The sequence below is a fragment of the Coregonus lavaretus genome, assembly GCF_964263955.1.
Source record: "Coregonus lavaretus genome assembly, chromosome: 18".
NCBI lineage: Eukaryota > Metazoa > Chordata > Actinopteri > Salmoniformes > Salmonidae > Coregonus > Coregonus lavaretus.
In genome coordinates this window covers 20,127,288-20,141,753 of record NC_140005.1, presented here as the reverse complement: position 1 = coordinate 20,141,753, position 14,466 = coordinate 20,127,288, and the positions used below count along the sequence as shown (strand labels likewise).

At 40.9% G+C, this 14,466-nt stretch overlaps 1 pseudogene across 1 annotated transcript; it reads right to left on the bottom strand.

Moving 5' to 3' along the window:
- Window positions 1–700: 700 nt before the first annotated feature.
- Window positions 701–14,466, bottom strand: LOC311145491 (coiled-coil domain-containing protein 28B-like; annotated as a pseudogene). The gene is made up of 5 exons: window positions 14,237–14,466; window positions 13,956–14,090; window positions 1,718–1,912; window positions 893–915; window positions 701–755 (listed from the first exon to the last, which is right to left on the bottom strand). The product of its transcript is annotated as a coiled-coil domain-containing protein 28B-like (transcript).

Here is a 14,466-nt window from a genome sequence, read left to right as displayed (position 1 = left end):
CTGGTGGCGGTGGTGTAATGGTGTGGGGAATGTTTTCCTGCCACACATTAGGTCCCTTGATACCAACTGAGCAACGTTTGAACAGTGTATCTGAACATTGTTGCTGACCAGGTGCAGCCCTTCATGGCTACAGGGGGGTCTGTCCAGGTACGAGATGGGTGTACCTAATAAACTGTATTTAACGTGTCTTCTTTTGGGACTCAGGTCCAGGCCATATTGGAAAAATAGCTAGGCTTGGCAAGGTGAAGTAAAACAAAGGTGTCTTATCTTACACTTTTGATGAACCAAAGAAAGTTAGTCTCTGGTCTCACACACCACATGCAGAACTTTTCAAAACGAATAACACATTAATTATCTTATAAATGAGTATATGATATACTCATAAGATAATTAATCTGTCATTAGTTTTGAAAAGTTCTGCATGTGGTAGACTCAATATTCCTTCACAAAAGACATGGACTACAGTACAGTGCAATAACTAAAATAAGCAGAACTTGTGCTATGAATGTGGAGTATTTGTCTCTAGATCACAGATGATGTGCTTGACACCTGATTGAATCAATCAATCATATACAAACCATTATCTAACCAGGGGCTCTATGTGGACCAGTTTTGGTGATAAGCCAGTTGGATCAATATCATGGCAACCTTTCCTCATCGTCATGGGATGATGAGCGATCTGTCATCCTAATCTCCCTCGTCAAGGTCCAGATGTCTTGGGCTGGTCCTGGTTTTCAGCTTGGTGTAGTTTTTGTCTGGACACAAATACATTAAAGATCCAACACTGGCACATTAAGGATTCAAGCTAAATATAGATGATTCAAAGCCAGTGTTATCCCTGGTGTGTCAGGTGAATTCCAAAGATTGCGAGACAACATTTAGAAAAGGATACATTGAGCTGCTGAGTTCTTCCATCTGAAGGCGGAAATTAAGAACATAATCAGATTATGTAGTGCCATGTTGGGGTAATCAGAGTAAAAAATCATTAGATGGAAGTATAGGTTTACAGAACAATAGCCTACAGAATGTTACATCAATATTCGACATCTCACCACATCAATCATTGTTTCACTGTTAGTAAGCCCTAGATAAACCCAAATTTGTAAATTATTCTAGCTAATCTACACCGTGGAAAATTCATTTCACAGCCCATCTGTTTTGCTGCTACATTATTGCCTGCTGCTATGGCTACAGAGTATTCTTGGCACCCATATCTCTAATGAGCTGAAGGGCTTTCACACTACACTCACACATATTCTCACACTCACACATACACATACTGTACACTCACACATACCACACCAAAGCAGTGGATGCGAGAAATCAACCTAACAATGGACACATTTCACATTTTGGGCCTGAGGTCAAACTGTCTGGTTTGTCAGTGTCTGCTGCCTCTCCACAGCCAACTACTGTGTGCGTGGATAGGATGTGAAAAGCATGCATTATCACATTTTTGGACTGGGTGTTGTCCAAAAGACGTCAGTGTGCTGGATATTTTATATTTATTCAAGAGCATCTGCTTAGGATGTAAACATTAATGTGTGGGAATAACCACATTCTGCTTATTTACAGACAGTGTGTAAATAACCATTGCCCTTGACTACAGTGTGGTTCAACATGGCTATGATCTGGGTAAGGACAGAAATGTGGTGAGCTGTGTACTACAGTGTGAGTAAATCATTGAGTATTGTAGAGTGTTAGGTTAGGCGCTTACGTTGCAGAGCAGGTGCTCCAGGTTGTGGTCGGAGGCACACTTCCGCTGGTCCTCTGACAACTCCTAAACATGGCTGTCCAGACTGAAGTGTAGCCGTGCAAGTTTCTCTTGCATCTCACACACGTGCTCCAGTTGCTCAAAGGAGCACACCTTCCCTGAGAGGACACAGCAAGGGTTATTCAAACCTTTACATACCTGTCTAAAATACATAACTTCCTATGTAACCATTGCACTATGGCATAATGTAAAACAAATGGCCACATTTCCACTGAGTCTCAGTATTCACAGGGTTGTCCATGGTCATCTTACCAAAAGCCTGCAATTTACAGAGTGGAAGTTGTCATAGAAATATTTGACTCAAAAGTAGTCAACTCAAAAATATCTCTCAAGAGACTGGAGCTTGTGAATCCAAAAATTAGAATGTATTATTTGCGTAACAAAGCTGAGCCACTCCATGGAACGGCTGTCTCTCTTTGGCTTAGAGCTCCCTTTTATACACAAATGCATAATCATGTTACATAGCATATACAGTCACTCCCCTTAGGGCAAATGATTAACTTATTTTAGTGCCACTCTACCCTTATCTTTCAACGTCCAGATGTCACATGTGGTTTACTCCAAAAGGCCATGGGCACTTTTCCATATGAGGCCTCTCTCTCATATCTCATTATATTGGTGGCAGACCCCCTCTTAAAAATAATACACATACATACATTAAGGCATGGTTACACACTGTATTGTCTATTTCCTTATTTAAACATGCATCTGGATTATAGAATGTCAATCATGTTTACTATATTTTACCTTTGACATTTCCCAACATTTTGCCTTAATGATACATAATTTATTACCATATAATCCCCCCTTTGGGACATTCCAACAATGTCCCAATAATACAAAGATTTACTTTAAAATGAATGTAAGCCTGTGCATTTACTTATTCTTAGCCTTGCCATATGTGGTTACTTTTTTTATGCATATATTTAAACCAATATATATTCCTCATTGTTTGACCCATCCTGATGAGGACCCAGAGCCCAGTCAGGTATTGGATACAAGTCTGGAAGGTTTTCCTCTAAATTAACCTCCACATTTTTCTATTGGGCTTTGTAACCATGGCAGGCCCATCCACCCCCAGGAACAACTTAATAAAAACATTCAGGATTCCCAAATGGACAGTCCATTGGTCCTCCCTTAACATTTACAAAATTTCCCATATTCATTTACATACTGTCCTGGAGCTCCCTGAACTGGATGTATTTCTTTATAAACATTGCTCCCCACTTTTGTTTAGTTATAGCATTTCCCATATATCTGTTAGTATCCTAACACATTAAAATATGCAACTTTGTCTTAACAATAATATCTAGGACATGTTAAGAATAGTGTCAATATCTTTAGCTTACATAACCTTTTTCACCCATATCACAAGTATTATAACAATCAAAATAATCAATATCAATATCTAATCCATTAATTGCAATGTCAACATCACTAGGCATTAATATTAATAACTTATTCAGATCAATCAGTCCACTTATAATTTATAATCATAATCAAATTAATTACCCAAAACAACTTTAGAATGACAAAGTCACCTTGGTTCCATCATTCAAAGTTAAAACTCTCACCTTGGCACATATTGACACTGGCAGAATGTATATTTATATTATCACAATTCTAGCATTAACTATCTCATAATGAGAATTACAACAGATCAGTATCTTAATGCATTCCTAGTCTAAATTACTATACATTTAGCAGTGTATAATACCTCCTTAATCAACATACTACCTCAACTAACACTTCCTTCCTCTACCGGCACTCAATCTTCTGGCGTCTTCATTATGTTCTTCAGATAGCATCATAGTTCATCTTGGATTGCCCATGGCAATGTCCCCATTCCAATGTTACACCTGAACCACCTCACCTCTACCCCCATTCTGTTTTGTCCATTTGCCAACCAGTATACCCAAACTACGAAGAATGTTGCATTGGCATAGACCTCTCTCTTCCTGCTCACTCCACATGGTCTCCTGTCACATTCTTGAGAGAAAAGGCACAAAAGAGAAGGCAATTGATTGCTTTGATTTGATGCTGGATTCAGGTCTCCTGGCAGAGGTGGTGTCGGACAGGAACGTCTTCACCGCCTTTGTTGTTCCTCTTCAGCCGGGTAGAGGGTTTTTGGTTTTTATTGAGGTTTACACCGTTCTGGACCGAATTATCTCTGCTATGCATTACGACACCATCCGTAGTAACCTCAGGAAAGGACAGATCATAACAGTTTAGTTGAGTTAATTTCCAATCCAAAACATCCCTATTAACATTGTTTACATGACAAATCATTATGTTTCATCACTCATTCTTAATACCCATTTCTATCTAATGCCTGATAGATTTTTATTTGAGGGGTCCCTGTATTCCAAAGGCTATCTGTTTAAACACCCCCTAGTTTCACATTCTACCTTGAATTATCCCAAATTATATAACCCAATTGTTTTACTGTAACATTCCTATATTTTCCAGTTCCAGTTATTTTGGTAACTGTGAAGATTTTGAACTACTGTTAATTATTTAAATGGAGATGTGGTGCATATTAGACTATTTTATTTTATTTTATTTTAATGCAACATATTGTACTTATCTATACCAATCATTGTTTAACGGCTCCTTCAATTCCCTTTCTTCTTTATTTGGTATGGCTCTGACATGTACAGGATTTAGTGCACTTTCCCAAGGAATAACTACTCCAATAACACTTCCCCCTGGAAATCTAACACTAAATACTACATCAAATTGTTTATCTAAGTCTTGGACTGTTCTCCTTATGTCTATGATTCACCTGTCTCTTTCTTTCATTATCTTAAGGTCACACTACCCCATGTGACTTCCCCATACTCTTTGTGCTGGTTCCTCACACACCAATAATATTTTAACCCTTGTATTTTAATAGTGATCCCTTCCTGTATTTTAGTTATGGTTCCTGCCTGTGCAAGAATATACATTTTAATCCTGTCTATATCCCTTCTATGTCTTGTTCTTCTACTCTTTACTATTATCAGTAACCCATTCCCCTTATTCTCAGGGAACTAGTCAAGTACAGAGAAATCAATGATGAGGATATCTGGTGTGTCTTGGAGGTCTGGAATCTCTCGGTGGTCTGGAATCTCTCGGCGGTCTGGAAGGTCTTGGGAGGTCTTGAAAGTCTCGGTGGTCTCTTAGTCATCAGTTCCCTCACTCTGGTACAATGGTTTAGATGATACCCGATCGCGCTCCCCTCTATCCGTACCGCCGTTGGTGTAACCTGGACAACGATGTATGGTCACTGTAGCTGTTAACCGTCTTCCATCACTAGGGTCTCCGGATCAGCCAGAGTCCCTCTCAATCTATCGACATCGGTCTGCGAAGAGTGTCCTTCTATCAGCCTACCCATAGGGAAGCTCAGAGTTACTGCTGCAAAGACACACAAGCACAGACACGCACAAAAGACAACAATACTACCCAATGGCTGAGGTTGGAACACTCCTATAGTGGGAAACATGGATCTAAGTATCTGTCTCCACCACTTTTACCATCATTAAGGTAGCCAACAACACTTGGTACAGGCCCCTCCACATAGGGTCTTTCCAGCTCTTTCTTCTGTAGTCTTTTGCCATCACATAGTCTCCAGGGCGCAGAAAATGCTCAGATTCTCCTACTCAGTTGGGCAGAGTTATCTTCACCCATGAAAATAAAATCTTAAGAACATTGTTAGGTTAGGTGAGACACAGTATGCTACTTATGTCCTCTCATCCATCAGGAGAAGCCTTGAGATTATGAAGCACCTGCTTCCAGTTTGTTGTAGTCCACTTATTTCATAGACAGACCTCCCCTACACCATGCCTCCTATCACAAAAACAAAAAAGATTTAACCTAACCCATAACACATTATTACTACTGCTCATATCCTTAATGCACCTTGCATATTTCCCCACAAAACCATTATAAAACATTAAAACCTCTGTAAGCCCCATTAAAACCTCTGTAAGCCCAACTTCCCCCCTTGGACACATGCATCACATCGTGATTCATGTGTTCAAAAAACAAAGCAACAACAATATTGCCTATCAAACAAAAAATAATAACTAAACTTAAAATGACAACCTTTGAGCATATCTTTACTTAACTGTATCCCATAACACTATTCAAGGAATACCTCTCCTTCAGGACTAACTCTCTCACTTCATCCTTGTCCTGTTTGGACTAATATATACACTGCTCAAAAAAATAAAGGGAACACTTAAACAACACAATGTAACTCCAAGTCAATCACACTTCTGTGAAATCAAACTGTCCACTTAGGAAGCAACACTGATTGACAATACATTTCACATGCTGTTGTGCAAATGGAATAGACAACAGGTGGAAATTATAGGCAATTAGCAAGACACCCCCAATAAAGGACTGGTTTTGCAGGTGGTCACCACAGACCACTTCTCAGTTCCTATGCTTCCTGGCTGATGTTTTGGTCACGTTTGAATGCTGGCGGTGCTTTCACTCTAGTGGTAGCATGAGACGGAGTCTACAACCCACACAAGTGGCTCAGGTAGTGCAGCTCATCCAGGATGGCACATCAATGCGAGCTTTGGCAAGAAGGTTTGCTGTGTCTGTCAGCGTAGTGTCCAGAGCATGGAGGCGCTACCAGGAGACAGGCCAGTACATCAGGAGACGTGGAGGAGGCCGTAGGAGGTCAACAACCCAGCAGCAGGACTGCTATCTTCGCCTTTGTGCAAGGAGGAGCAGGAGGAGCACTGCCAGAGCCCTGCAAAATGACCTCCAGCAGGCCACAAATGTGCATGTGTCTGCTCAAACGGTCAGAAACAGACTCCATGAGGGTGGTATGAGGGCCCGACGTCCACAGGTGGGGGTTGTGCTTACAGCCCAACACCGTGCAGGACGTTTGGCATTTGCTAGAGAACACCAAGATTGGCAAATTCGCCACTGGCGCCCTGTGCTCTTCACAGATGAAAGCAGGTTCACACTGAGCACATGTGACAGACGTGACAGAGTCTGGAGACGCCGTGGAGAACATTCTGCTGCCTGCAACATCCTCCAGCATGACCGGTTTGGCGGTGGGTCAGTCATGGTGTGGGGTGGCATTTCTTTGGGGGGCCGCACAGCCCTCCATGTGCTCGCCAGAGGTAGCCTGACTGCCATTAGGTACCGAGATGAGATCCTCAGACCCCTTGTGAGACCATATGCTGGTGCGGTTGGCCCTGGGTTCCTCCTAATGCAAGACAATGCTAGACCTCATGTGGCTGGAGTGTGTCAGCAGTTCCTGCAAGAGGAAGGCATTGATGCTATGGACTGGCCCGCCCGTTCCCCAGACCTGAATCCAATTGAGCACATCTGGGACATCATGTCTCGCTCCATCCACCAACACCACGTTGCACCACAGACTGTCCAGGAGTTGGCGGATGCTTTAGTCCAGGTCTGAGAGGAGATCCCTCAGGAGACCATCCGCCACCTCATCAGGAGCATGCCCAGGCGTTGTAGGGAGGTCATACAGGCACGTGGAGGCCACACACACTACTGAGCCTCATTTTTACTTGTTTTAAGGACATTACATCAAAGTTGGATCAGCCTGTAGTGTGGTTTTCCACTTTAATTTTGAGGGTGACTCCAAATCCAGACCTCCATGAGTTGATAAATTTGATTTCCATTGATAATTTTTGTGTGATTTTGTTGTCAGCACATTCAACTATATAAAGAAAAAAGTATTTCATAAGATTATTTCATTCATTCAGATCTAGGATGTGTTATTTTAGTGTTCCCTTTATTTTTTTGAGCAGTGTATATAGGATTTTTTCCAACTTATAAACTTCTTCACAATTATCCTTATTATATCTAACCCCCTAATTCAGCATGTCTCTAGAATTTACAGTGCGGGTGATCAGGTCACACTATAAAGCCAGGACAGATTTCAGAGGTCATTGAAATCATTCAATGAATTGTTTCATCCAATAGTATACTACTCATTAACAACCATCAAGACATTTCATAAATGTTGTATCCCAAGTATACAGTAAGTCCTTAGTACAGCTCTTTTCAAAATAAATCACACATATTTACTTATCCCTGAATAAATAAAAACCCAAATTACATGTGTATGCCCCTTTAAGATATTTCACTTCCATCCCGTCAAAAAACCCAAAATACAAATACAAATCCTATACAGCTAACATTTCATACTAAGTGGTTTGTTTGTGGTTATTCGAACACCTTATATAGTAAAACAATAAACAAACAAAGAATGGCCAGGCCTTATTTACAGTGGGGGGAAAAAGTATTTAGTCAGCCACCAATTGTGCAAGTTCTCCCACTTAAAAAGATGAGAGAGGCCTGTAATTTTCATCATAGGTACACGTCAACTATGACAGACAAAATGAGAAAGAAAAATCCAGAAAATCACATTGTAGGATTTTTAATGAATTTATTTGCAAATTATGGTGGAAAATAAGTATTTGGTCAATAACAAAAGTTTCTCAATACTTTGTTATATACCCTTTGTTGGCAATGACACAGGTCAAATGTTTTCTGTAAGGTTTTCACACACTGTTGCTGGTATTTTGGCCCATTCCTCCATGCAGATCTCCTCTAGAGCAGTGATGTTTTCGGGCTGTTGCTGGGCAACACGGACTTTCAACTCCCTCCAAAGATTTTCTATGAGGTTGAGATCTGGAGACTGGCTAGGCCACTCCAGGACCTTGAAATGCTTCTTACGAAGTCACTCCTTCGTTGCCCGGGCGGTGTGTTTGGGATCATTGTCATGCTGAAAGACCCAGCCACGTTTCATCTTCAATGCCCTTGCTGATGGAAGGAGGTTTTCACTCAAAATCTCACGATACATGGCCCCATTCATTCTTTCCTTTACACGGATCAGTCGTCCTGGTCCCTTTGCAGAAAAACAGCCCCAAAGCATGATGTTTCCACCCCCATGCTTCACAGTAGGTATGGTGTTCTTTGGATGCAACTCAGCATTCTTTGTCCTCCAAACACGACGAGTTGAGTTTTTACCAAAAAGTTATATTTTGGTTTCATCTGACCATATGACATTCTCCCAATCCTCTTCTGGATCATCCAAATGCACTCTAGCAAACTTCAGACGGGCCTGGACATGTACTGGCTTAAGCAGGGGGACACGTCTGGCACTGCAGGATTTGAGTCCCTGGCGGCGTAGTGTGTTACTGATGGTAGGCTTTGTTACTTTGGTCCCAGCTCTCTGCAGGTCATTCACTAGGTCCCCCCATGTGGTTCTGGGATTTTTGCTCACCGTTCTTGTGATCATTTTGACCCCACGGGGTGAGATCTTGCGTGGAGCCCCAGATCGAGGGAGATTATCAGTGGTCTTGTATGTCTTCCATTTCCTAATAATTGCTCCCACAGTTGATTTCTTCAAACCAAGCTGCTTACCTATTGCAGATTCAGTCTTCCCAGCCTGGTGCAGGTCTACAATTTTGTTTCTGGTGTCCTTTGACAGCTCTTTGGTCTTGGCCATAGTGGAGTTTGGAGTGTGACTGTTTGTGGTTGTGGACAGGTGTCTTTTATACTGATAACAAGTTCAAACAGGTGCCATTAATAAAGGTAACGAGTCGAGGACAGAGGAGCCCCTTAAAGAAGAAGTTACAGGTCTGTGAGAGTCAGAAATCTTGCTTGTTTGTAGGTGACCAAATACTTATTTTCCACCATAATTTGCAAATAAATTCATTAAAAATCCTACAATGTGATTTTCTGGAAAAAAAATTCTCAATCTGTCTGTCATAGTTGACGTGTACCTATGATGAAAATTACAGGCCTCTCTCATCTTTTTAGTGGGAGAACTTGCACAATTGGTGGCTGACTAAATACTTTTTTTCCCCACTGTATAGTCTCAGAAAATATTTCAAAGAAAAGAGAATCACTCCCCCCTTTTTCCTGGAAGAAAAAGTACACATTTAGTTAGTTTCCATTTCGATACCTCTTATTCAGTCCACACAATCTAAATTCGAAATTCTCACTCTCTTACCACATCTCCTGATCCCTCCTTTCCGACAACCCTCAAGAACATCACTTGTGACTGCTCCCTTCTCCGGTGAATTCCACAATTCAGCGCACATAAAACGAAATAAAATCCCATAAGACTTAAACCCCTAGGCTTTTCCTTAGCCGCACTGTTTCCCACTCAATCACCCCCAACATGCTTCGTGACATCGAAAACTCAAATATGCTATCCCTTGCCTCGTTGGTTGTACTTTCCCACATGCCTGTGGCCCCCCTTCTACCAAAATAGTTTACTAATGTGATGATGGTTTCCCCATTACCTTCTGTGGACATACCCCTTCCTTAACTATTATTAGTCCCTCTGATCTGCATTTAATCTGGACCCCCATTCTACACAGTGTATCTCTTTCTACTAAATTAACTGGAATTTGTTCTGACACTAATATATGTACATGTATATTTTTCCTACTTCTTATTCTACTGGAACTGTCATATGTATTAACTGCGTTTGTCATGAAAATTCTATTGTCTGTGCATCTTTGCCTGACATGGGGTTAGTGAGAGGCATCATTTGGATTTACACATGAGTAAGTTGCTTCAGTATCTATCATCATTGGGGTGCCTCTATTCTTCACCTGAACCTTTAGCATAGGTTCTTCATCAGCCTGCATAGTTACTGCCACTAGCTGACCCTCCCCTTTAGGATTCTCTGGGCCCCTCAATATCCATTATTTTTCTGGGTTTTTTATTGTCCTTCTGTGTCTTAAATTTGCTTTTTCCAGATAATAATAATATGCCATTTAGCAGACGATTTTATCCAAAGCGACTTACAGTCATGCGTGCATACATTTTTGTGTATGGGTGATCCCGGGGATCGAACCCACTACCCTGAGATTAAGAGTCTCATGCTCTACCGACTGAGCTACAGAGGACCACAGATGAGCGTATAGTGCCTTTTTCTGATAATGTTATAATTGTAGCCTATTGCATTACTTTAGTTTAAAATATAAGTTTGTTTATTCAACAAATCTAGAACCCACTATAAATTGGTGCTATTCCCTCAGCATAATAGCCAAAGCTCCTTGCATCCCCTGGTTCACGTAACGAAAATAAATTATCGTTCTAGAATTCACCAACTATTCGCATACATCACTGGTGTCACTAATAGAATAAAGTAATAACAATTAGAATTTGTCAAATAAATGTTTTCCATCCAACTATTCAAACTTGCTTCAAATATCTCTTTCAGCTCGATACAGTCAAGCAAGTACGACTCTCTTTTACCCGAGAACTAGATCATGGCATTAGTAAAGTCTATTCACAACCCAACAATAACTAATAGCATATTTATATTCATATTATTAAAAGACCTTACTTTCATTCCAGTCTACCTAAACAATTCAAATTATGGCCATAACTCTATCGCAATTGCCAGTCCGCTATTCAAATGTATGTAACTGTCCTTTCTGATTAGACTATAGACACTCCTCCTTCTTTCCCGTTGAATAAGTGAGTCCTTCAGTCTGAAAAGACGCAGGCTGCTAAATCATCCAGTCTTATCCTGACTGTTCCGTCAATCTAAACAACCCACAACCATAGTTGAACTATACTTAGAAAACCTAGACTCTAATCAGCGATGCAGAATCTATGCTTTATTGAAATTACAAGTTAATCCTCCTTTATTCCAATGATAATGGTCAGAAGTTTTAGTATCTGGCACATACCACACTTTATCAGAAAATAGCTTTGAAGGACACAGATCTCACACGCTCAACGTAAACAACTTAGCAGTCAACGAGTCAAACCCACATTCATTGATTTGGAAACAGATCTAATGACCTAACCAAATGAATTATATTTTCCCCCTAATATACTAAAATTCCTTGACTATATCACCTCTGCTTCTGAAATAATAGATAGCTTATTATAATGCTTAATTCTACCACATGCTCTATGTACTGTCTCCCATCCCCCACATACGTCTACGTGTTTGGGTGTGCAAATCAACACCTATTATTTTATCCCTCATAATAAATTACACTCCCATAAAATGCATTCTATTCTAATATATTCACATCTACCAAACCATTCATGTTTCTAATGATTCTTTATTACCACAAATCCGTTAATCATAATCTAGTCTCAGCGGAACAACAACTAATTACCCAAATCCTTCCCCTCAGTCATAGAATCCTCCCAGAATCATATAGGCTGGTCACTATTCACTGATCTTACAAAATTCTATGACAGGCATTGTTGTACGAAACTCCAAGATATCATATACAAGAAAAGCTTATTATTCCAATTTATATATAATGATCATACACACCTCTATATCTCATCATTCAAACTTCAGAGTGCGACTCTGTTGTTCTCAAACGCACTTAATTACTTTTGTATAACCTACAGGAATATTTTATTCTATCAAAGGGCCCAAATTTGGAATGTTAACCCTATTGCAGTTATTATTTAACTGTAGTCAATTTGTCACAATACTACATCACCTCTAAAGTTTCCAAATATAATCTCAGAAACACACCCTAAAAGATTGATCAAAATACAATGCATAGACGTCATATGATCACACCGGTACACGTGACCTGTTCCTCCAACCAGATTCCTCATACCCCTCCTAGTAATGTGAATTTTCCACTCAGTTGGTAAATGTATATCCACATCCATATTCTTCTTTTTCCTAATGCGAGATTGGGCATGCCCTTTCTCCACCAGGCAGAAGCTTCAAACGACCTCAAATATAGTTCCTTTCCTTACAGAAAGGCTATTTACTTGCAGGATTTCTTATTATTCTCACTCACACAGATGAGCAGCCACTTGTGCCCAAATGAATCAGACAGTTGAATGACTCACAGTAGCCCAAGCAAACCACTCATCCACATGAGATGATCAGACCAACTCTATCTAACACATTCTCTATATTTTGAAGCCTTAGTGACTGTTTAACCCGTTCACCTACTCAGGATGACCGGTGTTAACTTCCAATTTATGGCGTCACCTTCTCCGGATGACCTATCTTTTTACCTGATCGACCCTTTCTGATTCACTTCCCCGACACAAGAAAGACGATTTTATACAGGATATCTATTTATTTAGCCCGCTAGGTGATACACTTCCTCGACACACCTGGACTTATACCTTACGCTTTCCTAAGCGACCTGCAAATTCAGCCCTTTTTTTCTGATACACATCCTCGACACAGAAAATAAGCGATATTGCACAGGATTTCTGCCTACCTAAGCAGCCTATTAACGATACACTTCCTCGACACGTTTAGAGCGGTATTTGTAGGACGTTCTAACATGTTATTGTCTGATCGCTCAACCAGATGGACAGCCGCCCGTCCCGAAATGACCCAGACAAAGCGATCAGCAGGATGAATCAAATGAATCAAATGAATTGAACAGACGGTTCAGACGAACAACAGAGTGACATCGACATGTATTCTTAAATCCAAAAGCTCCCAGTCTCTAATTTTCTGGTTCTTAAATTTGGAGAGACCTACTTGGTATTCTGCTGCTGATGCCGGACCCCGGATCGAACCACACAAACGTTATACTATATAAGTAAGAACTTGGCTTACCTTTTAAAAGCGGCCGCTTTTGTTTGTATGGTCCGTCCAAGCCGTTTCACAACTGCAGATGTACACCGTCTCTGGTCTCTGTTTTCAACTCCTGGCAAGCTCGCCAATTATGTCGTGGAAATATTTGACTCAAAAGTAGTCAACTCAAAAATATCTCTCAAGAGACTGGAGCTTGTGAATCCAAAAATTAGACTTTATTATTTGCGTAACAAAGCCGAGCCACTCCATGGAACGGCTGTCTCTCTTTGGCTTAGAGCTCCCTTTTATACACAAATGCATAATAATGTTACATAGCATATACAGTCACCCCTTAGGGCAAATGATTAACTTATTTTAGTGCCACTCTACCCTTATCTTTCAATGTCCAGATGTCACATGTGGTTTACTCCAAAAGGCCATGGGCGCGTTTCCATATGAGGCCTCTCTCTCATATCTCATTATATTGGTGGCAGACCCCCTCTTAAAAATAATACACATACATGCATTAAGGCATGGTTACACACTGTATTGGATATTTCCTTATTTAAACATGCATCTGGATTATAGAATGTCAATCATGTTTACTATATTTTACCTTTGACATTTCCCAACATTTTGCCTTAATGATACATAATTGATTACCATAAAGTCATTGAGCAGGTTGAGGAGGCCTCCCTCCATCTCTCTCACATCAGAGATGTCCGTAAGGAAGGAGCGCTGCAGTGGAGAGGACTGGGCCCTGCTGGCTGGGGAGCACTGGCCTTCTCCTTATTAGGCCTGGTGTAAAGAAGCCAGACAACAGGAACCAACAGAAAACAGGGGTTTAGCAAACATTAAGCTGGTCAAACCTGTACCCTAATACAACATTCATACAATCCCAATTTGACTGACCTGTAAAATTAGACATTGTGACTGTTCCAAACCTTGTGGTCTTTGGTGGAGCTGCTACGACCACATCTTTGGACTGTCCTGCTGCTCCGATGGACCTCTTGAGCTTGCCTCTGTTTTTTGGGGAGGGGGGTTGGGGGAGGCCAAGGGAGAATGTGGCACTCTTGCTGGAGGGGAGGACTGAGAGCTTGTGGGGGTTGACTGGGGGAGGAGGGGGCTGGGGGAGAGACACTTTGGGGCTCCTCTTGTTGCGCTTGTCCTCCAT